This window comes from Desmodus rotundus, chromosome 6 (genome assembly GCF_022682495.2).
Source record: "Desmodus rotundus isolate HL8 chromosome 6, HLdesRot8A.1, whole genome shotgun sequence".
Classification (NCBI taxonomy): domain Eukaryota; kingdom Metazoa; phylum Chordata; class Mammalia; order Chiroptera; family Phyllostomidae; genus Desmodus; species Desmodus rotundus.
In genome coordinates this window covers 147,310,007-147,334,795 of record NC_071392.1, presented here as the reverse complement: position 1 = coordinate 147,334,795, position 24,789 = coordinate 147,310,007, and the positions used below count along the sequence as shown (strand labels likewise).

The following is a 24,789-nucleotide window of genomic DNA, read 5'->3' as shown; positions in this document are numbered from 1 at the left end:
TGCATTTTTAATTCCCCACATAATTCCTTTGAATCCCGAAGTCTGGAAATCTCTGAGCTGGAGAAAGATAATGCTAACTTGCTGGGGTAGGGGAAAAAAACCCCAATGCTTCGATTTGGGACCTAAGCCATTGTCCTTTGTCAAGGATGATTTAGCTCTTTAAGACCACCTGTGGGTTCAGTGGTGCAGCCATTAGCTGAGATGGCAAAGTGCCTTTTAATAACAGACATGGGGGGCATAGCTGAACTTCCCTTGTTGATCTCCCAGCACCTCCCAGAGGAAGACATGGAATATCCTTTCAGCCTGGTGGGCAGATTGCAACCTGTCTCCAGTTTTCTCCCTCATCTTCCTACTGAGAATGAAAGTAGCTGCTCCGTCCATTGTAAGAAAAGCTGGGACCCCTGAAGGAAGTGTGCGCTATAGCCAGGTCTCGGGCAGAGATGTAGCTCCTTGGCCTGGACTGAGGTCACCTTGTGAAGGAGCTCAGCGGAACCCCCATGTCCTGACACTTGGCCTTCAAGATCCTACAGTCTTCAAGTTAATCACCAGAAAATAAATATTCTCCATTTTTCCACAGCTTGGGCCAAAGTCCCAAGTCCTGGCTCTAATTAATCCAGGGGCTCTCTCTCAGAATAAATTGGGGTGGAGAGGGCAGGCCAACCACCCAGCTAACAGCCCAGCAGCCTCTCTGGGTTAGCTCGGCTCCAGAGCCGGTTAGGCCAGCCCTGCCCCGGAGCCTCAGAAGGAAGAGGAGGAGGAGCCCAGAAGCCTTGAGCAGGGCGGGGCTCAGCAAGCCAGGAAAGGAGGAATTGGGGCGGAGGCGTGTTGAGCAGGTGTGTGATATTGAAGGCAGGGCTCTAAAAGGGGTTGGGGCTGGATGCTCAGGCCAGGGATGAGAGGGAAGCTCCCACTGGCTGTTCCTCCCCTCTGATGGGGTAACTGGAGGTGGTGGCAACCCAGCCTCCCTCCCTAGTGGCCCCACCAGAATGAAAACGCCCAAGGAGTGTTGACTCCTCCAGCATAGTTTTGGAGCCTACACTCAGGAGGAGGTAAGTGCCCTGCTTGATGCTAAGACTAGATGGTGGTCTTTTTTCCTCAGCTCTCATTGCTTGTTGGCCTGGAGCCTCTGAGGTTGCCCCTGGTCTCATCCTCAGTATCCTGGGTCCTGGGGGCTGTGGCTGTGTCTACCACCAGCCACCAGCTGCAATAGGCTTCTAGGGAACCTCATTCCTGTGTATTTGGGGAGCGCTCTGCTCATGCGGGGGTCCTATATGTGCACTTAACTGTGTTACAAGAGCAACTGCGTGTGGTGATGGTGATTGCTCTATTGTGGTCTTGGCTTCTTCCAGTCACTGATGAGCAGGCAGCCCCAGCCTTTGCTGCCTATGGTGTGGAATGAACGACCCGCATGGAGTCCCCATGATATCCAAGCACTGGTCACCACCTGTACTATTTCAGGGTCTGTTTCTGAAAGCTTACAAAACCATTGCACAGGATTTTGAAAGAAGTAGGTGTGTGTGTGAGGAAGAGAGAGAGAGTGAATGCAGAGTTGGGCTTTTGACAATGTTGACTCGTGAAAATAGCGATGGTGAGAGGTTATGGAAAGCTTATGATTTGCGAAGCACGAGGATGAAACAGCACATCTTGTTGTGAGCCCGTGAGGCAGGTGTTGGTAATGTGTGTGATTACGGGTGAGGGTGCTGAGGCTCAGGGAGATGAGCCAAGGCAATGCTCCTGCTGCCGTGGTCCGGCACTGATTTAGACCCTGGTGTCTAGTTCTCAGGCCTCAGTGGCCCCTTCTTGCGGATTTGGAGACTGTTGGGAGCCCACCTCTGGCAATATGTTGTCCACATGGTCTGTGCCATTTAGAATTCAGAGGCTCTCAGCTGGGCAAAGAGCTGGTCTGTAAAACACGAAAGCTGGCAATGGGAGGGGAAAGGAAATGTGTTTGAGAGCCGGACACTGGGCCAGTGCACTGTGGCCACATAGAATTAAACCAAAGCCCCAAATGGCTTACCAGGCCTCTCATGTCTCCAACCCTCATACACTCCCCAGCCTCGCCTCAGTTTGGGCTGCGCCAGCAACATGAGCTACCTCTGTTCTTTGCCTCGTTGGGGGCCCTCTGCTGGGAACACCTTCCCCTGGGCTTTTCCTGGATTTGGCTACCTGTCTTCAATCTGGTTGCAGCGCAAATGTTGCCTGTTCAGGAGGCTTCCTCGACCACAGAATCTAACACAGACCCCCTCCACCACCACTACTTCCCCCATTACAGTCCCGAGTAGTGTTGATTATTTTCATAGTGCTGATGACAATCTGAAGTTCTGTCTCCTTTATAAGTTCCATGAGGGTACAGACCTTCCACGTCTTCTGCCTGCAGGACACCCCTGGGTCCCCAGGTTTTAGCAGATTTCCTGATAACAGCAGGGGCTCAGTTAATACTTGGTGAGTGAATGAATGATAAAAGGGATCAGGAGAGGTCACGACCACCAGTTCGTGCCCCCTCATCCAACACCTCCACTCAGCCTCCCTTGGGAAGGAAACATCTTGTTCTAGAATCTGAACTAAAAAGCACCTCGGTTTTCAGGTGCTCAAGGGGCAAATTATTTCATTCTTGGGGTAATGTAGGGAAAAGGGCTGAATGACATCAAATGGACTTAGTTTCCTAAGAAATAGCAGGGTGTGTAAGATAAGGTTGTCTCTGCCTGGAACTCACCCCAGCATGTTCTTCTGGACACTGAACTTGGTCTTGATCTTACCCATGCCTGGGGTACTTGCCATGCCAAAAGGACCTCAGGAAGCTCAGCGTGCACCCTTCCAGCCCTACTTTAGCAAGACCCCATCCAAATTCCCATCAGGCTTTGCTCACATCTTTTGCTATTTTGGGTGTCATTCATTTTAGGATAAGAAGAGTCCCATATTTGGGATTGGGGAGGTCCAATGTGTTTCTATGGGTTCTGCCATTCTCTGCGACTATAGGCAAGTCCCTTTTTTCCTCCATGTCTTGTGTTTATCTTTAGTGGAATGGATTGATAACAGCTGCCCTCTAAAGCCTGTGAGGTTGTGAGGTACACGTGTGATACCAGCCCTTTGCAAAGTACAGGCATAGGTTGTTTTCTTGTACTTCACAGATGTTGCATTTTTTTACAAATTGAATGCCAGACCCTCCACCAGCAAAAAGATTGTGACTCATTTGATTGTGATACTCGCTTTATTGTGTTGGTCTGGACCTGAACTCGCAGTGTCTCCAAGATTCAGTGTGACGGTGATGTGGAAACGAGAGCAATTTGTCTCTGGCTCCCAAGCAGGGGAACCTGCAAGCCATGCGGAGCAGAGAATACACAGGGAGGTGTGTTTGTTTTGGAGAATTTCACTTGCAGAAAATCGACAATTTCCAAAGAAATCTATCACAGGAAGAGACTTCTCTGCAGGGGTCCTTTTCCCAGGCAGCTGCCTACCTCAAGAATCAACTTAGGCACTTTAATTAACACTCAGCCAATTCACTTTGCAGCGAGGAGCGTTGAAATCCAGCCTAGCGATGCCTCTTCCTTGGCGAGCACGCAACATTGGGCAGTATTTTACAAGCTGGTGGTTTTATGGGTCCCTCCTTGCACTTATGTATTCTTCGCTGTAATGTGTGTGGAACCCTTCTGGCGCCAGCCTGGCCCTGTTTGATTTAAGAGACATCTGATTTTTATATCTTATCCTCAGTTGTTCTGTGATCCTTTTTTTAAATTTTTTTAAAGGCACTCCTTATCTGTTCTATTCCCTTGTGCTATTCTAGATTTTTTTTAAATGCCTGTTCTGAAAGAAATATAGTTTGAATCAGGAGCCAAGCCACAGAGTCCTAATGGTTTTCCTGGGAGGAAGGGGCTCATAAGCGAAGTTGTATTATGGAAATAGAATTACATTTAGTAATTCTGGAGACGTGGATACATTCTGGCAATGCTTCTCAGTAACCCTCTTGCAAACTCCTTGGGCCATGCCGGGGATAATAACAATATTGACAGTGGACTTTTACTGTGAACTTGCTAAGTGCCCTTAGGAGGCCTTGGATAATCTCATTTAATGTTCATGCTGACTATCTGTGTTTTTGGAAATAAGGAATGTGAGACCCAGAAGGTATGAGGCATTCAGGCAGTGAGGGGTGAAACCCAGTTTTCACGCCTGCGGATTGACTTCTTTCTTCCAAGTGCCCTTTGAAGAAAATGACAAATATTTCCATAAAGAGAGCAAAATTGTGCATCTTGCCAAAAAAGGAATATGAGTAGCCCAGAGCATACATTGGATACTTGCCTGGACCCAAAATGTTTTAAAAGCTTAAAATCAACTGGCACATACTTTATGCTCTCCTAGGGACTAATGAAATAACAGTGATAGTCAATATTAACTACTTTTTCATACTCAGCACCAGTAAAAGCATTTCCTCATATTAGCTCACATGCAAGAGACCACAATGCATCACAATGGTGAAAGGCATGGGCTTATAGTTCAGAGGACCTGGCTCTGTCAGTTGCTAGCTGTGTGACATTGGACAAGTGTCTCAACCACTCTGGTATTCCCCATCTATACATGTGACTATTCTCGAACTTTTCTTCTCCTAATGCTACTGTGAGCATTGTATAAGCGGATATATAAAATGCTGAAACAGTGCTTGGTATGGCACGTTCTCTCCAATGTTTGCTGCCCCTGCTCCATTTCCCACGGCCCCTCTACAAGTGAGGGCCTCTCTCTGCCATCCTACCAAGGCAGAAACTGATGAAAAGTCAGATCACACAGCTAGACTCAGGATTTGAACTTCCAACTGTGTTCATCCAGAGCCTTCTTTCTTCTATGTCATATTTTCTCAATAAATTCTCTAGGAAACCCAAACTGATGGGAACTGGTACTCCAGGGCCCAAGCCACTTTCTCTCCATGCATGTTCCCAAATGTACTCGCCTCCTGACATCTTTTGGCTGCCGAGTAAAGTGTCTTGTTGACAACGACTTACATCTCTAGGATATCAGCAAGCCAGTCAGAACTTTCTCCTCCTTTCAGGGTTCTCTCTGTGGGCCGGCAACCGCTCTGCCCTGCAGGTGTGAAGTTGCTGGTTAAAGGCAATTAGCAGTGCTACTGCCCCCCCAGAGCCCGGACTGACTGCAGGGGGCTTCTTCCAGCTCTGTGATGACACTGGCCTGTGCTGGCTTCCCTCCGTTTATAGAGAGTCTTGGAGCACCGATGTCAGGATAAAGGACCAGAAGGAGGTGTCCAGAGGTCTGTCCTGGGCTGCTCAAAGTCAGAGGCCAGTACTTGTGGTCTTTCAACTGTGGTGCCCAGTTGGGTACTGGAGTTATTTTTCTGGGCTCACTCCCCCCTGGGTGGGCACTTGCTTCTGCCAGGACTCCAGCCCTCAATGGAACACCACTGTGACCCCTGAAAAGCAGTCATCCCACTGCCACCTGTTCTGAGTCTGCATGACTCTGATGTGCCTCTCAGATAATGACAGTAACTAATAATTAACAACTTCTTTTTATTGAGTGCCGGTTATGCGTGAGTTTATTTAACGAGTTCATGTAATCCTCACATAACACTCTCAAGTAGGTTCCAGTATTGTCCTTCCTGGTTTAGGGAAGAGGAAGGTGACATTTGGGGGGGGCGCTACACACTTGGCCAGGGTACTCTGCTGCAAGTGGCACACCATGTGGACTTCACCTCTGTGCTCAACTGCCCCACACTCCTCCGGCCTGAATCACACTGTTTGAGATGGTTTGATAACACATTACTGATTAGCTGTGGAAAAACCCGTCCAGCTGGGCCAGCCCACAGGGGATGTGGGCAAACCTGCCTCACCCGGTTTCCCTTCCCGCCGTGGGCACTGAGCCTGTTTGTTTTTCTTTCACCGCATCTTATCCAGACACAGCTGAGTTCCTTAACTACTCAGCTTGGCTTCCCCACCCCATAGCTCTTTTTTAATTTTTATTGTTACTCAACTACAGTTGTATGCCTTTTCTCCCCATCCCTCCACCCCACCCCAGCTGAACCCACCTCCCTCCCCCACCTTCATCCTCCCCCTTGATTTTGTCCATGTGTCCTTTATAGTAGTTCCTGTAATCCCCTCTCCTCACTGTCCCCTCCCCACTCCCCCCTGACTATTGTTAGATTGTTCTTAACTTCAATGTCTCTGGTTATATTTTGTTTCCTTTTTTCTTCTGTTGATTATGTTCCAGTTAAAGGTGAGATCATATGGTATTTGTCCCTCACTGTCTGGCTTATTTCACTTAGCATAATGCTCTCCAGTTTCATCCATGCTGTTGCAAAGGGTATAAGCTCCTTCTTTCTCTCTGCTGCGTAGAATTCCATTGTGTAAATATACCATAGTTTTTTGATCCACTCATTTGCTGATGGGCACTTAGGTTGCTTCTAGTACTTGGCTATTGTAAATTGTGCTGCTATGAACATTGGGGTGCATAGGTTCTTTTGGATTGGTGTTTCAGGGTTCTTAGGATATAATCCCAGCAGCTCTTTAGTTGAGGAATATGGCAGTGGGTGAGCGTGAGGGTGGAGTTTGTGTCTCTTCAAGGCATCCTGGGTCCAGTCTTCACCCTTGTCAACAGCAACCCTTCCACGATTCTCCAGTTACTCTTTCCTTCCTTGTTCTCTTTTCAGCCTGGTTTAAGAGCAAGCTGATTTGATCACAGATCATAAAGCACATTTTCAGTGCCGTGAGATAATTTAGTAATTGTCATCTTCACCTGAGGGCTGACCTGTGAATTCTGTCACTTACAAAAGCAGACGAAAATCCACCTGCATCGTGAGCCTATGTCAAAGTGCCGTCCCTCGAGGGTGGGGGGCGGCGGGGCACCTGTGCAGCCATACTGTTCCCAGCAAGAAATGCAGCAAGGAGTCGGAGAAATCTAGTTAAATCTTGAATACCATGCCCTTTAGTGCCTATGTGATCCTGCACAAATTATTTATTTTCCACAGTAGCATAACATGGCTTCCGTTTGGTTCAGCTCTGCTTACATTTATCGATAATGCTCCTGCATTGACCCCTGTTTCTATAGCATTTCACTTAATTCTCCCACTAACGGAATGACATGAGGGCCGTGATCACCACTTTACAAATTAAGAGACTAAGATTGATAAGGTCAACACCCATTAAGTAACTCCTGGAATTGGGATTTGAATCCAGTTCTTTCCACATCAAAAGGCCCTTCCCTGCATGAGCATAGTGAACTGGCCGATGGTTTGATATTAAATTCTTCCTTTGCTATCACGATCACGCATTCTGTCTCTTGTGCACAGTCTGCTTTTGCAGCGTGGGGGGGTGGGGACGTTTCTCCACGCCCCGTCTGACTGCCCTGTGAGGATAAAACCGTCTACTTTCTCTTCCTCTGCGTGGCAGAAGAAGGACCAGGTACTGCTGCCTTTCCAGGACACTCAGAGGAAACCAGGGGTCGTATATGGGCGAGTCCAATGGGCCATGGAGTCGGGGGCTTAGAGGGGACATGCACCCATGAGTGCCAGGACCTTCTCCATCTTGTTGTCACTGTTCCCCGGTACGTAGCAGAACCAGATGTTATTCACAGGATCAGTGTGTTAGCTTCTCACAGAAGTATGTGGCTGTGGCAGATTCATTTTCCAGATATTCTTGTTTGCTTTTTTAATTTCCTTAAGAGCAAACAAGAAGGCAGAGGGTAAGTGTTGGGTCATTGGAATTCTTACATTTGGGGACATATTTTCTTTTATCGGGTTCTCAGGAGAACATTTCTCAGCCCAGCTACGATTTGAGTTAGTCTGGGGTCTGTTTTAGGGTGGAGCGTATCATTTCCCTCCCACCTAATAATGCCAGTTCTCCCGCCACGGCTCACACTAGAAGGCCCGTCACACACTGTTTAAGTCACAGGTGGAAGCTTGGCTGGGCAGTGACCATCTGGGTATCCCTGGACCCCACTTTTTGCTCGTGTCCCCCTCCTCTCTTTAATGGTCAGTCAGTGAAGAGTCTAGGACTTTAAGATTTCCATTTATTGAGCACTAACCACGTGCCAGGCACAGCGCTAAGTACTGCCACATACTGCTCCATTCAGTCTCCACCAGATTGTGACCTCAGTGTTTTTGCAGATGACAAAAACCCTGATCCTTGGAAAGGCGAATGATGTGCTACAAGCCACAGAGCGGCCCAGTGGTGAGCCCAGGCTCTGTGGGCGCCCGCCCCCAAGCTCTCTCCATCGTGGGCTGCATGGCACATTCACCGCTTGCCTTTAGCCAAGGTCTGTTCTGCAGCCCCTCGTGTGGGAGGGATGCTGGCCCTTCTCTGACTTTCTCAAGACAGAGGCCCACCACATGTAAGGTATCATTTTCTTGAAAGAGGATCTCTAATGTCGTCTCCTAGAAAATGTCAGGGGTTGGGCTCCCTGCCTCTCTCAGGGGACACAAAATCCCCTGAGGGACTTGGGCCTTCCTTCTTGGTTTCCACTGTGCTGGATGACAGAAGTGGGCCCGCCGTGTGGCCTGACTTAGAGAAAAGGTGGCCTTTGGTTACAAGTCAAGAGGCCCCAGGAAAAGGCCATTTTCACCACCCAGGGTGTGGCGATGCAGGTCAGCTGGACTCAGAAAGGCCATGGGCGGCGTGTCCTGTGCTCTAGTCCTTCGTGGCATGCGATGTTCATGTCTTGTGGCAGAGCCAGAGGCAGCCTTTCACCAATACCTCCCAGGCATTGCTGTTCCAAAGGAAACTAGATTTGTTTAAAAAGGAAATGACTTTAAGTGGGGAATGAGTATTTCTTATCACAAACACAGAGTCACTGAAATGAAATACACTGATCAGAGCACCAGGAGTAAACTCCAACCAGACCTGCTGCTGTCCATTGGAAGTGGTGGCCCTGAGACCGGTGTGCTTGCTTTGTTTAAAAGGACGCTCTTGTCCTCACTGCTCCATTTCGAGGCCACGCAGTCTCAGCTGGGGAAGTCCTAGAGCTGGATGGCAATGTGAGTGTGCCCAACAATGCCACTGAACCCTACACTTAACAATGGTAAAAGTAGTAAATTTTACATGTATCCCACCACGATTTTAAAATTGGGCAACTCTATGAACAGTTATGAAACAATCCCCAAGATCTATTAAGTGAAAAAAGCAAAGTGCTGAGCAGTGTGCTTAGAATGCTCTCATTTGTGGGTTTTTAAAGGACACGCACATACGTGCATCTGTGCCTGCGTGAGGACGGCCGACGCTGAGAGCGCGGCAGTGTTTGATTCTGCTGAAGAAAAGGGCTTCTGGCATTTGGGGATAGGGAAGGGTGGAGGGTCACGGTTTGCTGTTTGGTTTGTGTCCCATGCTCATGTTATGACTCACTGTAGTTGATCATTTTTTCAATCCTTAAAAAATGCACCGAACTGAAACTGTCTCCCTAAAGCAGTGGTTCTCCACCTTGGCCGCAGCCTCCACTGTTGGTGCTCTGAGTGAGGTCCCCCAGCCGGCAGCACAGCATCAAAATCACAGGATCCCAAGCCCCACCCAGACCTATGAAACTGGAATCTGCACTTGACCAAAGTCACCAAGTCCTTTGCAGGAAGCAACCGCACCCAGCAATTTGCAGGGCTGATGAAATCAGAGTCACTAAGGTGGGGCTTGGTCCTGGGAGTTTCTTAAAGCCCCCAGATGATCCCAAAGGGCAGCCGATTCTGAGAACCACCGACAATGTAATCGGGAAAGTTAAAGAGGTTGGAGTAGGACCAGTTCTCTTCCTATGTGATTCTGTTTTATTGAATGTGGGTTCCATGTGCCTCTTAAAAATCTCTGTGTGTCCCACACTTGGGAGCACTGGCCAGGATGACTATCTCAGGTCTCACAAACATCACACAGAACCGTGCAATGGTGAGAGTCACCTGAGTTTGGGAGGAAAGATGTTCTTCCGCACTAACCTGGAGCATATTTTTCCCCATTATATGAAATAAATGTCACAACTCTACAACAAAACACATACCAATTCAGGGCTTCTTTTACCCAGGGACGGAGGGAAATGGCAGGTCATCCTAAAAATCAGGCTTCAGAGTTAGAAAGATACGGATTTGAGTTCACCTCTCTGAGCCCGGTGTCAAATGAGGTGAATACCTACCCCACAGAACTATCGTATTAAATGAGATAGTGTAGACAATGCTTGACCCACTGAGTGCTTCGTCACTATTAGACAATAATTCCGATGTTTATGTCCACCCCTCCCCCCCACATCTTGTCCTAGACTCTCTCACTGCTCCTTTCACATTTGCTCATTCTGCCTTGAGCATGTCATGCACAGATGACATTTGTCACATTGCAGTTGAAGCCATGGAACTGAGTTCCACCTCCCCCATCTCCTGACAAACAGAAGGGGGGGAAAAAAACCCTCTGTTGTCTCTTACCAGATTATCTGACACATTTCTAAAGTACAACGGAGACCTCATTACATGGATGAACAGCTTTCCATCAGCTCGTTTCTAGCTCTGATGTTGATATAATTGTTGCCGGGACATCGCAGTTGGCCTCAGACACAGTGAGAAGGAGTCGTGGCTAGCCACCGGGTGTTCCGAGTGCAGAGGGAGCAAGTGCGGGCTGCTAGGGTTTCTACATGCACAGACGACGCTATGGAGTGGATTTCGTGGTTCCCTTCCAATGCCACGACAGGTATCAGTTGCAGAGGGATAGGGTGTCCAAGCCAGAACAGATGTCCCCCTCACAGCACCAGAATCATCTCTTCAAAATGCAAATCTGAACATGTTGAAACCCTCCTTAAAACCCTTGAGCTTCTCACTAAGTTGAGAATAAAGACCCTCTCAACATTGCTGAGAGGGCCTACGAAGTTTGCCTTCCCACTACTCCTCCCAGGCATCTTCCCAATGCGCTTTTGTCTGATTATGGGGTGTCTTCCTCAACAGGAAGTCCTTGCTTTGTGTGAATTCTAATTCCTAGGCATAGACCAGGTCTGATTTTGTGCACTTTTGTAGCCCCAGGGCCTGGTTTGTAGCTGATGCACAGTAAATGTTTATGGAAAAAATGAATGCATGGATGGATGTCACACACAGGGTTCCAGCCTAATCCGCCGCCCCCTGCGCTACAGTGTGTCTCCCAGAGTCACCAAAATGCTGGTAGTTGCCTATGTAGGTAACTAGGCTATTTTCCACATATCAGCTCTTGCTTAGGCTATCCCCTCTGCCTAATCATCCTATTCCTCTTACTTTGTCTAGGAAACCTGACTCCTAGACAAGGGTTATCTCCGATAGACTTCCCTGACTCACCAACCTTCCAGGTTCTTCTGGACGTGTCCCCACTGGGCTCCATACATCCCCTCTCTTCTCACTTCTCTCTATCCCATCTTCATGCCACTTCTCTAACACTGTGAGAAAGAGAGGGGAGAACGCGGGCACTGTGTGTGGTACAGGAAGTGATGAGTAAATAGGATGTGTGTGTGTGCATGTGTGCACATGTGTGCAAAATGTGTCATTGATGTTGCATAGCAGATAAAGCCGTGCACCTCGGAGCCTGAGTGCTTTTGCCCTTGCTGTTCCTTCTGTCCGGTTGCTGTTCCCACCTCCCCTCCTGGTCATTTCACCCACTCCTCAGACTTCAGTTCAGTTTTGTCACCGCCCCACAGAAGTTTTCCTTCCCCAACCCCCCAACTCAGTCAAATTCCCAGCTGTTTTAACTCCTTATGTTTTCTCTGTGAAGTTTATTGCCAATTCTAATTATAAATGGTGTTTTTATTTTACTTAAGTTTGCCACCTCCTTTATCCTGGCAGCTTCATGAAAACTGGCTTTATAGCCATTTCCCCCAGCCCCCAGCGTAGTGCCTGGCACCCTGCAGGTGCTCCCTGCATGAACAGTGGGTTCTCTGCAGCCTCCATGAGAACCTCGAGTGTGAACAGACAGCAAGCAGGTGCAAATGCCCGGCTTCCCTCCTCACTGTGGTCCCGGGAGCGTGTTCCTCAATTGCTGTGTGTAGAAACCCAGTCATTTCAGCACCCATGGGACCTGCCAGGAAGCTTTGTGGCTGCCAAACCCCACCCTGCCTCATGCTGCTCCCCTCCCTTCTTAAATCAGGCCACAGCTCTGCTGAGCCCTTGTTCCTTGGAACACTCAGCCAGGTCCAGCTGCCAACTGCTGAGGCAGCAAAGGGGATGATAGCAAACCCAGAAGGGAAGGCAGATGGCAGGGAGGACGGCAAAGTTGTGTCTGCTAAGTAGGTCTGACATCACAGACATACCCTGTCCAGAAGAGTGAGCCTCACCCGATTCCAGGGGCTGGCAGGGGAGGGACTGCCATCTTCTTCCCTCCCACCGCACCTTCCCCCCAGCCACAGCACTCAAAGCAGACAAATGGTGTGGTTTGACTTGAAGACTATGAGGGTGTTCTAGGTGACCCCCTACCCCTATTATGTCACTTCTAGCTGGACATTTTCCTGTCATTGACGTTCCTCACATTGCCAAACCACCCCCAAAGCTTTTCTTCCATTTGTCCCGCCCTAGAAAGCCTTCTAGTGACTGCCCCCAGCTGGCTAGAAGGTTAGATCCAGGCAGCCCAGGAAGAGGCATAAAAGACATGCATGTAGTATGTTTGTCTTTGACTGGTCACAGCCCCAAGGCCATGGGCAGCAAGGCCATGGTTACAGCAAGGAGATGAGGCAGAAAGAGAGAAGTGCACTGAGATCAGGCCTGGGGCCCACGCCTGGCTACCTGCTCTCTGGGCCTCATTTTACCACCGTAAAGCAGAGGGCCAGACAGTCTGAGTGACTTCCACACTGTGCTCCCTGGAGCTGTAAGGTCTGGACAGCACCCATCCCACACACTTACCCCTACTTTGCACATGCACGCACACTCACACGCACACTCATAACCATGGCAGACACTCTGTCCTTTTCTCGGAGAAGCTCCCATCAGTTTTACATACCAGCATACTGTAAAGGACACGTGGCACTGGAGGTGATAAGAAAATAGGGGCCAGTAGAGAATGCAAAAGTTTGGAAGCCACTGAACCGGATGACCTCTGAACTGTGTAAGACCCTTGACCCCTCAGCTGTGATACTGGGATGCACAGCCCCGTTTCAGATGTCTATTAGAAAGTAGCAAGAGTGTTAAAGGAAATGGGCGCTGGAGCCAGACTGCCTGTGTTCGAATCTGGCTTGTACCAATTACTTTTTCTTTGGGAAAGTTACCGAACCTTTCTGTGCTTTCATTTCCTCATCTCTAATGTAAAGAAGTCCCTACCTTACAGAGTCGTTGTGAGGATTACATAAGTTACCATATTTTGCTGTGTATAACACAACCCATGTTTTTGGCCCAAATTTTCAGGAAAAAATCTTTCATTTTAATTTTATAATTCAATTATTTATATTTAGATATCTATTTTGTATTATAAAGGAATTTTAGTGTTTATTTTTGAACATACTATGGTACAAAAACTTTATGTAACAAATAATTACAAAACACAAGAACAGGTACAAGGTATTTCAGTTACTACCCACATAATGCACATCCTTATTTTTCCCTCAAAAATTTGGGCAAAAAAGTGCGCATTAGACACGGCAAAATGCAGTAATAGGTAAAATGCTAACAATAGTGCTGCACGTAAAGTAAATGTAAGTATTGGCAGTTACGACCTCATTGTGCAGAATCATTAAACTGGTGGTTCTTAACATTTTGGGGGGATCATGGACCCCTCTGTAAATCTGTGAAAGCTATGGACCCTGTGCTTGGAAAACAAGATACCACAACATCTTGTGCATTCGGTTCAGAGAACTGAGGGCGCACGTCTTTACTGGAAAACCGAGGCCTCAAACAGGGAAGGGCTTTGCCAGGATCCTGTATGAGGCAGCAAAGGAGCAGGGACTAGCGCACAGGTTTCCCAGTTTGCAGCCTGGCGTTCTTCTCAGCGTGTGCACCGCTCCTCTCCAAATGCAGACACGTAAGGCAGCCGGGAAGACTTGGATCCCACCACTGCTCCCCCACCTACTAGCCGCATGACTTCGGCGTGTTTACGAATATCTCTGAGCCTCAGTTTGTTTATTGGTAGAGGAGAGACATGCTGTACATGAACGGTGTTATACACGCCCCTCTCAGTGGGAGCACAGAGTAGGTGAGCTGCCTGTCTTACCCCCATTTCTATGGTAATAGAAGGGATGCTCTGGGAAGGGAAGACTTGCCTCCACACAGATGGCAGGCTAAGGGAATGAGGAGGGTCCCATCTCCCAAATGCAGGAAAGTAAGCTGGTGCACTTCAGGGATAGCCCCAGGCCAAAGCAGGGGAGGAACAGTGTCTCATTCTGTGCTTTTGTGATGTCCCCTTGCCTATGTATCCAGGCAACAGCCAGAGATAGTTCTCTCTAGGGCACAACCGCCAAACAAGTTTCCCTCCCCACCTCAAATACTGTTTCATCATATTTTTAAAAATTTCTAAAGGTATAACTTAATGTGACTCATTCAAGGAGGGGCTTACTTGTGAGGCTGGCATGAGGACCCCCAGCCTCTTGGTTCTGAACTCAGCACCCTTCCTTTCTTTTCACATGCACTTTGGTATTTTCAGAATGGCACCTCTGGGCCCTCCAGCTGGTCACCAGCTTGTGCAGAGGCATCAGCCTCAATGGAGCCCTCTCCCTGTCTTTACAAGCACCCCTGACTAGACTGGCTGGAGCCACGGCCATCACACTGCTTCTCAGGAGAGAGGCAGGCTGTTTCTGAGGTCTGCACCCTGGAAGGAATTTCTCCCATTGTCCCTTAAAAGGGCACATTAGGCATCTTCCCAGCATTTTATAAAAACTGCAGAAAGTCCGCCTGCTCCCTCCCACGTTGGTAACTTCTCTCCCTGAACCGCTCGCTGTGTGACTAGTGCCTGGGCTGTATGTGCAATCGCGGCTGCACAGAGCTCGCACTTTTCCTCCAGTTTCATGTCTTCACTCCCCGTTTGATCTGTGAAGGGTCTGCAGGGCAGGGTAGCGTTTTATCAGCTCTTTGCCATTGGGTCTAGCCCAGTTTTGAATGCATAAGAAAGCATAGTTTAACAATTGGTTTTAACCTAACCAAGTGAAACACAAAAAAAGGCTGCTTAATGTTCTTTCATAAATAAACACATGCATATGTAAATAAACACGCACACATGTAGATACATATATATTTAAGTGGCACATAGTTGGCATTTTTTTTAGAGAAGTATTTTGATGATCCAAACTAACCTGTCAAATAATGGACAATCAGGCAATTAGCAGGTTCTGATAAATGATGACTAATTAAATTTTATGAAAAATAGAGCAAAGCCAATCTATATTTATATTAGAAAGACCCCAGTATGTCCTTGAATTACTGCAAACCTCTCATACAAGATATACATTTATTTAAGCACCTTCCAAAGGGACCTTGTTTCAAAGATTGCAATTTACTAAGAGATTGCAATTTACTAAGAGATTGGACTGGGTATTTTCATGGCAAATAATTCCATTTACCTTACACGCAGGCCCTGTAACACAGCATGCCCTGAATAACTCATTACTAGTCGTGTGAGGCATAAGAGGTGCAAGAGTATAAAGAATACAAAGACGAGACAGAACATGGAGTTCTTCACAATTATTCAGCTTCTTTGCCAGCCCTCTCTTCTTCAGGGCCTTCAGCAAGGGAGAAACGAAAGAGGTATGTTGCGTTACCAAATTAGGATGAGAGACTTGGACCATGTGCATTGAGGTGAAGGAGATAACGGATGGACCACGACAATGAGCTCAGAGAGACCCGCTTGGGAATACTGAAACTAGGTGCACGCAGCTCTCATTTTCCCAAAGCTAGGCCAGCTATTCTCCATGGTCCAACAAAGGTCTGAGGGTGGGAGGAAATAAAAGGAGTCAAAAGGGAATCCCTCTGGCGTCCCATTGTCCCCATCAATCTTAGGGCACCAGGAGCAGCAAGTGCCACTGAGGTTTGTAGGGTGGTTAAGAGACCTATTGCACAGCACTGGGGCAGGAACTCAGATCTCCGAATTCTCATTCTGGTGCCAGTTCCCTAGAAAGATGAGGAAGAGACCTCTTATCTGTTTGTCTACCTAGAGACCCAGTCGGGGGTTCTTGTTGTCTTGTTTAGTGGAGCTAAATGTTTCCATTGCATAGAGAGTTTTGTCACAATCTGCAGATCAGCTGTTGTAGGAGGGGCATCGGGATGCCTTGGCATTGAGGCATGGGTCATCTTGTCCTCTAGTCCCCAATGAGCCAGTAGCCTCAACAGCCATTCTGCCTCTCCTGAAATACGCCCTTTCTTAAAGACCCATTTGTCAAAGTTGTAGGTGATATACATCTTCCGAATTGTGCGACCCTACTCTTTAGGGTCGTAGAGAACACAGGGACGTGTGGCATGCCACGTGAGATCACCCCACCGAACTGTCCTGGTATCGTCAGGGTCTCACAGTGAAAGCACAGTTATTGAATATCATCTAGAAACTTTAAAAAAAAAATTGCAAAGCCTTGTCCTCATCCTGCAAAATCCCATCTTTCTTTGGGTAGTGTGTTCTTCATTGTCTTACCTCAAACCTTACATTTACTTTTGTCCAGATCTGCCTGGTGAGAACACTCATTTGATTGCATGCTGAGGACTCAGGCTCTGTCTACCTTGCTGCCTTCTCCGACCATCACTCACACAGTTCTTGGCAGCACCTGCTGGCGAGCAGGCTCTTTGGCAGTGGTTCCTTTCTCTTTGTCTTCCTCGCGGGTCTTTATACATAATGTAATGTGTGTTTAAGTATTTGTTGATGAGGAGAGATTAATAACCATGATGCTGACAAAAAGTTTCACACTTACTCTTTGTCAGACGCTGGGCTGATATTTTTATTCACCACTACTCAAAGTTATTGGATGGATTGTCTTATCACACATAAAAAAAAGATTATCTTGGTACCAAAACACAACAATTCTTGTTGAATTTACAGGATAGTGAAGCCTGAATGAGACTAAACTTGGTGGAGTATTTAGAAAAATGCAGAGACCTAGGCACGCACCTCTCGTCATTGCTGTCGTTGTTTTTGTTATTATTCAGTTGGCTACTCAGTATTTATAGAGCACACGCTGTGTAGCAGACTTTGCTCTCTGAATAGGGACTGGAGCATGGAGGAAAAAAACTGACAAGGTCCCTGCTCTTATGGAGCTTTCCTTCTGTTGGCAAGAGACTGAGAATATGCATACAGACCAGGGAGATTTTAGAAAGTGAGGAATACTATGAGTAAAACAGGAAAAGCCTGTCGGAGCCGAAACTTCAATGTCAAAAGGAACCAGTCTCATATGGAAGGGAAGACGGTGGGACGACACTTCAGACAGAGAGAAAAGCACAAAGACCATGGTTCCAGCCTGTCGAGCAAAGGTCAAAGGAGAAAGAGTGTGGCTGGAGTACCGTAGACAAGGACAAAGGAGGGGCATGGAGAGAAATGCCAAAGGCCACATCGTATAGGGCCTCCTAGGCTACACTGAGTTTGGATTTTAATTTACCTGGTCCCTGCTTTTAACAAATTTAGGAGCTAAAGCCCAAAGGTGAAGTGACTTGTTCAAGGTCACTGAAACAGTCTATGGTTTGGAAGTAAGATCTCTTTGCTTCCTGGCCACCGTTCTCCTTAACTGCACAGACGGCAGCTAAGGCCTCTGAGATAGAGCCTGACACTCCTCTGCGATTTTTTTTTCTAGTTTTTTTTTCCTGATATATTATTTTCCTCCTAATTAGAGATGAGTATGTTCACGTTGCTTCACTGTTTTATAAACAAAAGCAGAAACAGAAGTGATTGAAAGCCACATAAGTTAACATCAGTTTATTAAGATATTGAAATAGTCAGTAGACCTGATGGGTGCCCTGCAAACCAGCTTGTGTGCACTGGGCCCATTGTCATTCCATCCAGAACAGCACTGTCACACACGGTGTCCCACAGGACACCCGCTCCTGGCCTCAGGACACTGACTAGTTCAAGAGATGGGTCTGAAGAAGCCCCTCATAGCCCTCCACCAGGTTCCTTGTTGAACGCTGACCGGGAATCAGGTCACCAGGGACCAACCACCCCTTGGCATGGCCAGTGGGGAAACCAGTGTGGTATGTGATGAGACCAAGGCTCCAGTATCGGTTGAATCCAAATCGTTCTTCAGGGTCATGTTATTTTTCTTCATCTATTGAATCAAGATAATAGAAGGTAGCTCAGAGGGTTCTTCTCACATTTAACCAGGGCAAGTATACAAAAAAGTATTTTGCATGCAAAAGTAGACAAAGTACCTACCAGAGTATCCGGCACCATATTGGCCATTTCCTTCCCACATCTGTTAGAATCAAGGGCAACTTGTGACCCAGATCACCCTGTCTCCTTTTTCTCTACACATAATATGCTGGTCCAAAAACTAGTTAAAAAGTACCAACTGAATGCCTTAAACACATGCCCAACCAATTAATATTTAGGGAGTGTCTACTAAGTGACCCTCATTGTACCAAGTATTATGAAGTTTATAGGAGGTACAGTGAGGCATAGTTTCTGCCCTAAAGAGCTTAATACTCACCGGGACAATTTCAATTAGAATGTTCTTTAGGATTTTATATTTTCCAAACGCCAGTATGTCTTTGGGAGGAAGAGAGAGGGAAAGAGAGGAGAGAAGGATGCAAACTGGAGTGACCAGAAGGCTTCATGGAAAAGGACTAGGGGAGAGGAGAGGCTTGAGCTGGGCAGAATTAGGGTAAACCCAGAAGGGACATAGTGGTGACCTTCTAGGTTGAGGGACTAACAGCAATGTAGGCACAGGCTGCGAGTAAGGTAGGTGTATAAGGGGAGAGGATGGTGAGGAGGTAGTGACCACTGACCCTACCTGGACTAGATGCCCTGTGAGAAAAGGGCATTTTGAGGAGCTGGTGGTAGAGAAGTTTTGGGTGGACAGCTGGGTACCAAATTGGCATTATCCCCATGACGTGAATGTGGTCTCATTGTTACCTATCAACTTGAAGAGCCTGGAAAGACTGATACATTCAATTGTCTTATAGTTCTTAGTCCTTCCAGAAGGTTGATAAAAGCCCCAGACATAAAGGGCAGTGACGTGGCGGAATCCTCTCTCGCCACACTATCTCTGCCTAGGAGCCTCCAGCAGCTACATGTCCAGTTTGGGAACCAGGAATTCCAAAAGCACAGCTCATCTATGCTGCATCTTATTCTACTCACCTCTTGCAACAACTGCGTTTTTTAGTTCTTTGCCAAATAAATTGGCTCCTTAGGATGCTGAGAAAGGTTTCCTGCCCATTCCGGCCCCAGTGCCTCTGCCATGGCCCGCAGAGTCCCCTCTGCCTCCCCCAGCAGGCTGTATTGTGATTGCCTGAGTCTGTCCGCTGCGAGACCATGGGCCGCTTGAGGTGAGCAGGCACCATACTTGCTTTTGTGTCCACCATTCAATCCCCAGAGCCTTGCATAGTACCAGGCACATAGTAGATATTAGATTAGTATTTAATATATTACATTGAGACCAGCCTTCCAAAGCAGATGGTGGTTGGTGGGCTAGAAGGAAGCTGGGGTCAGCACTTGGAGCCCATCAAACCTGACAGAGGGTTGGACCTGTTGAGAGTTCAGGGCCAGAAGAATAAGGGAATAAATAATAAGCATCAACCTACACTGCCTGCTCCCGTCTCAGCAGAGCCTTTGATGGGGATGAATGGAATAAAATTAGCAAAATCATTAGCATGATGATAACCAGAGTTCCCTCACGCTGGGAGCTGGGGGGTGACCAGGGTATTCTCTGTTCCCGGCCTCCACACCGTTCAGATCACTATTGCTTTCCTGCAGAGACAGCGTAAGTGATGCTCAAACCGTGCTGGCCCCGGCTCTTCTTGGGGGACAGAGGGAGGGAGGGAGAGACAAATGAGCTTTGTCAGTGGGCTCCAGTCCTTTGGAGGCAGGAGAGCAGCCTCACTCAGGGGGCACTGAGATCTGGAGCCAAGTATGGGCTTTCATATCAGGTCCTCCTTGGTTTGAATCCATGATCTTCCACTAACTGTTGCAGTTGCCAAAGCAAGTGAACACTCAACAAAAGGTAGAAGAAGGTACCACCTTCTATGGTGATCGATCATCACCACTGTACTAGCGAGAATGGCTTTGTCCAGAAAACACAGGGGGTGTCTTCCAGAGAGGCCCAGGCTGGGACCAGAGAGCTCAGAAAGGGTCATTTTTAGTAGGTATCCCTTTTTTCTCCCCTTCTAGTTCTGTATTATTTTGTTAAAAGATAAAACCTAGAGAAGTGAACCAGAAATGATTTCCATTCACTCTGTCAATGCTTTGGGCAGAATAATTAACTGTAAGTGCACAACAGAAGATTCAAATCTTGAATTTTCAGTGATGTAACGGCTAATAATTTACTTCTCTCTATATCACAGCCCAGTGTGGGCTGACAGGCTTGACAAGGTATCACATTAGCTGCATTATATATTGAGGCTGATGTGAGTGATACACAAACACACACATAGAGGTGCATATACGTATACAAGTAAATGCAGACCCATACATACAGGGTGAGGCAAACGTAGGCTTACAATTGTTCATATGGAATACAGTAACTAAATGCAAAGCCGAACTATCTCCCAAGACTTTTTACCAATGGCTGAGTGTTTCCAGCGCATTAGCTCTCTACCCATAGCTTCACTCTCAAGACTACGTACGTGTACAGTAGAGTGTTGTAGTCCGGAACACAGACTCTGCAACCGAACTAGCTCTCTGACATTAGGCAGTTTTCTTGACCTCTCTAAGCCTCAGCTTACTTATCTGTCAAATGGCACGTATAGTAGTTCCTAATTTATAGGTTTGTTGTAAGCACTTGGTATAATACCCCTTCCAGAGTTCAATAACTATTAGCTGTTATTTTTCTTCTAGCGTGTTGGAGCTTCATCCATGTATTAATGCTTTGTATAGCTTTAAGGAATCTCCTCCTCTCTCTAGGCCTCAGTTTCCCCATTTTAGAAATAGAAGGAAGTTGTCTCAAGATCCCAAGTCCCCTTCTAGTTGTCATTGTACACCTCCCACATTTCACAGTCGGGCACCACGTGAAGCGACGCTGTCTTGCATGGCACCTAAGGGAAGCATAAGGTCTCCGTGAAAATAAACACATGGTTAATGTTGGCGACAGAAGCGCCAGCAGCCACAAGTTCTTAAGATGATAATAGCTATCATTTGCAGAGTGCTTGCTACGTGCCAACCACTCCTCAGAACATTATAGGCACATTATCGTATGCAATTCAAGAATCTGCTCATCCCTTTCCTTCTCTCTTGCTGATGTTGGCAAAGTACGTATTGCAATTTGGGCTGACAGGCTTGATGAGGTGTCACATTAGCTATAATATATATTGCAGCTAATGGAAGTGATGCACAAACACACATATATGTGCATAGACACACATACAAACGTATACATGTATATACAGGGTGGGGCAAAAGTAGGTTTAGTTGTTCATATGGAATACAACAATTAATAAGTAATAATACAGGAACAAACTCTGTTTTATATACTCACAACTTCAAACCTACATTTGCCCCACCCTGTATATACATATATATGTGTGTGTATACACACACACATATCTATACATGTAGGTGCACGTGTGTGTGTGTTTGTGTATATATATAGAGAGAGAAAGAGAGAGAAAGAAGCTAAGGTGATTACCTTTCCAGGCTGTCTGCCCATCTTTCTTTCACGTCTAGGTAGTGAAGACCCAGGAAAGGGAAAGCTAGCGTGTGTCGGATAATAACTAAGTGCCAGGCATTGCTGTAAGCATTTCACATAGGCTGCCTCATCTTCTCCTCCCAGTATCCCTATTGTGTAGGTAGTACTAATACATTTATTTGCAGATAAATATATGAAACTCAAAGAGATTAAATAGCTTGCTCAGCTAGGAAGCTGGAACCCTGCCTGGCAGTCTAACTGCAGAGCCTTTATATTGTTAAGCTTCTGAACTTAAGCCCCCTTTATAAAGCAGGAAACCATGTCTAGCATCCTGAATAGTACAAAAAAAAAAGTGGGATCTTTCCTGGTCCTGGGAAGAAGTGCAGGAGTTGTGTCTGAGGCCCTCAGTCCTCATGCCTCTGGTGACAAGAGCAGCCAGGTGAGGCCACCCCATGGACATTGACTTCTGTGTGTCACCACATAGACACAAACCATGTCACTAGTCAGGGATGACCTTCTGGTCTGAACAGATGGCCCCTACAGCCTGCTACAGCCCTCGCTGGCCTGTGGAGCTGTGGCTCCCAGCACCCCTGCACCCCTCTCTGAACAAGACAAACGGTGGGTGGACAGGTGGGGCCATGCTCTGCTCCTGTTCTTCTGTTGTCGGAAGTGGGATCCCTTCAGGGAGCAGCCAGGCAGCCTCATCAAGCATGTGACGAAACCCCTTAAATGGTGCCTGGTGTTGTATGCACTGAACTGAATGGGAGAACCAAAGGAGGGTTAAAATTTCATCAAGGCTTCTGTAACATTTGTGGTGGGCCATCAAATAGTTAGACTTGTGATGGACCATGAAAAGGTTCGGTAGTTAGCATTTTGTGCAACAGAGAAGAGCAGAGTCAAGTTATTGCAAGTTTTCCGTTTACCGGGAAGGGGCTCTGTGGCTCTGGCCCCTCGATGGCTCTGTGGAGCCCACTTGCGATGCAGACCAAAAAAAAAAAAAAAAAAAAAACGGGTCTCAGTCGGAGCCTGTGAGAGCCGGTACACCCAGGCCTGCTGGAAGCAGGTCTCTTCCTGTGCTCGGGATGGCGAGCCTAGGCCTCCACACAAGACACCTTCAAGGCCCGGTGCCTGCCACCACCTCAGTCCCACCGCATTAAGAACAGGGACAGGCTTCTCTGAGACCCAGCTGAGGGACTTTGAAACTCTGAGTCAGCAGATGGGGTTCTGGACACAAAGGAGCTGCCCTGAGCAGGTGGGCGAGCCTCAGCCTTCCCATGTCTGTAAGGTAATGTTTAGACAGGTTGGTGTCTGAGACTCCCTCCTCTTTAGAACTTCACAGGGCAAATACAGGCCACCGCGCCAGTTGCCACTGCTGTTAGTGTAGTCACTCGTACAGGTTTGGGGGGCAAAGTAGTTGATCTAATAGGTTCTCGGCTCCAGGAGAGCAGATTTGTTTTGTTCGAGTTCTAGCTCCTGTGCCCAGCAGTGCACAGAGTGGGTGCTTAATGAGTGTCAGAGGGGTGGTGGTTGGATGGGGCAGATTTCTCTTCTGAATTAAATGTTGCCTCCCACGGACACTCACAGCCTGTACTCACGCGCACCCATCACATGCGGACTGACCCTTCTGTGTTTGCCCCACACATGAAGTGTGTCCGCGCTAATTGCTGGGGACAATCTCCTGAAGCTGACACAGAGGATCCCTTTCCTCATCTGGTTCTGTGTCCTGGTTTAATCTATCACTGATCAGCCACCGTGTCTTCGCAGTAACAGTGTCCTTTCCCATCTCCCAGAATGCTGCAAATTGTTCACCAATCAGATGTCTAATTGATTAGGCATCTGACTGGCCCTCCCAGGACAAGATAAATTAGAAAAAACCTGGGCACCACCATCAAAGAGCCTGTGGCCAGTTGGGAAAAGCAAAGACACCCCCATTTTTCTTTCCATCACCTTCAGTTTGTACCCTGTTACTATTCTCTTTTTCGTCATCCTGGGCTCCATTCCTTTCCCCCAGAGCAGATTTCAAAACTGCCCTGCACTGCCGTTCTTTATCTCTGAGGTCACCCAGCGTCTCCATTTTCGGGGAGCTTTGACCCTGCAGGTTCTCACCCACACACTTGCCCCAGTTCCTCTCCGCACTGAGCATTCGATAGCGAGGGCATCATTAGGGACCCTGATGTCAGGTGTGGCGCTTTTGTTTCTCTAAAGTCACATAGCACATCAATCACAAGGCCAGTCTGGGAAATGGGATGCAAGTCAATGTTCTTGAACTCTCCCCACTCACAAGAATGTTTTCTGGACATCTTCGCCTGTATCTGAGGTCTGGCTGAAGTGGTGAGATTTCTCTTTTTTTTTCTTATAAAAGTGGTCTTTTTTTTTTTTTTTTTTTTTTTTTTTTTAGAATTTCACCTCATGCTTCAAAGAAAAAAGTGATTTCTATAAAACATTTGACTATAAACATCCACTCTATGGACAGTCGTATGCTTATTTTTAGTTAGTCACTCATTAAACCCTTTGTACACGATCTCATACCTTCACTCCTTGAAGGATGAGTGGAAGCGGGTGCATTTTGGAGTTTGTCCAACACATGTAGGCTTTGATCTTGGTTCTTGCTTCTGTTACTCACCAGCCGTGTGACCTTGGGCAAGTTCACTGAACATTTGCTTCGCCAGCAGAATGTGGGTCATTTATTTAAAGGACTATGACGTGTGGTTGTTGGGAAGAGTGAGTGGGGTGAAGTCTATAAGACTTCATCCTTTGCAGACGATAGGAGCTCCGTAACCTACTGTCTGAATCAAGTTCAACAGTATATTGGTTTCCCACAATGCACAAGACCTGTTGAGAGATGCAGAAAAGGCTGAGCCAGCTGACTCCTTTCCAAAGTACATATTTGACACATGTGCTTCCGACCCAATCCCCATACTTCCAAGTCTCAGCGCAGATATCACTTCTATAGAGAGGCCTTACCTTCTGCCGTATCTACAATCAGCCCTTAATTACTCATCATAGCATCACCTTGTATGTTTCCTTCCCGGTGTAACAGGGTTTTGCTGCGTGTTTATTGGCTGCCACTTCAATGGGCTGGGAGCCGCAAGGATTTGTCTGCTTCTTCATTACTAAATCCCTCAGCATTCAGCCCAGTGCTTAGAACCAAGTTCA

At 47.2% G+C, this 24,789-nt stretch overlaps 1 protein-coding gene across 3 annotated transcripts in view; it reads left to right on the top strand.

The window, feature by feature from the left end:
- The first annotated feature begins 817 nt into the window (after window positions 1–817).
- The window catches only part of ATP10B (ATPase phospholipid transporting 10B (putative)), a 229,509-nt gene continuing 205,537 nt past the window's right edge, over window positions 818–24,789 (top strand). For all 3 annotated transcript variants that reach the window (XM_045184997.2, XM_045184995.2, XM_053926349.1), the window contains exon 1: window positions 818–1,049. The gene's annotated coding sequence lies outside the window, so the exon portion shown is untranslated. The remainder of the gene's footprint in view (window positions 1,050–24,789) is intronic.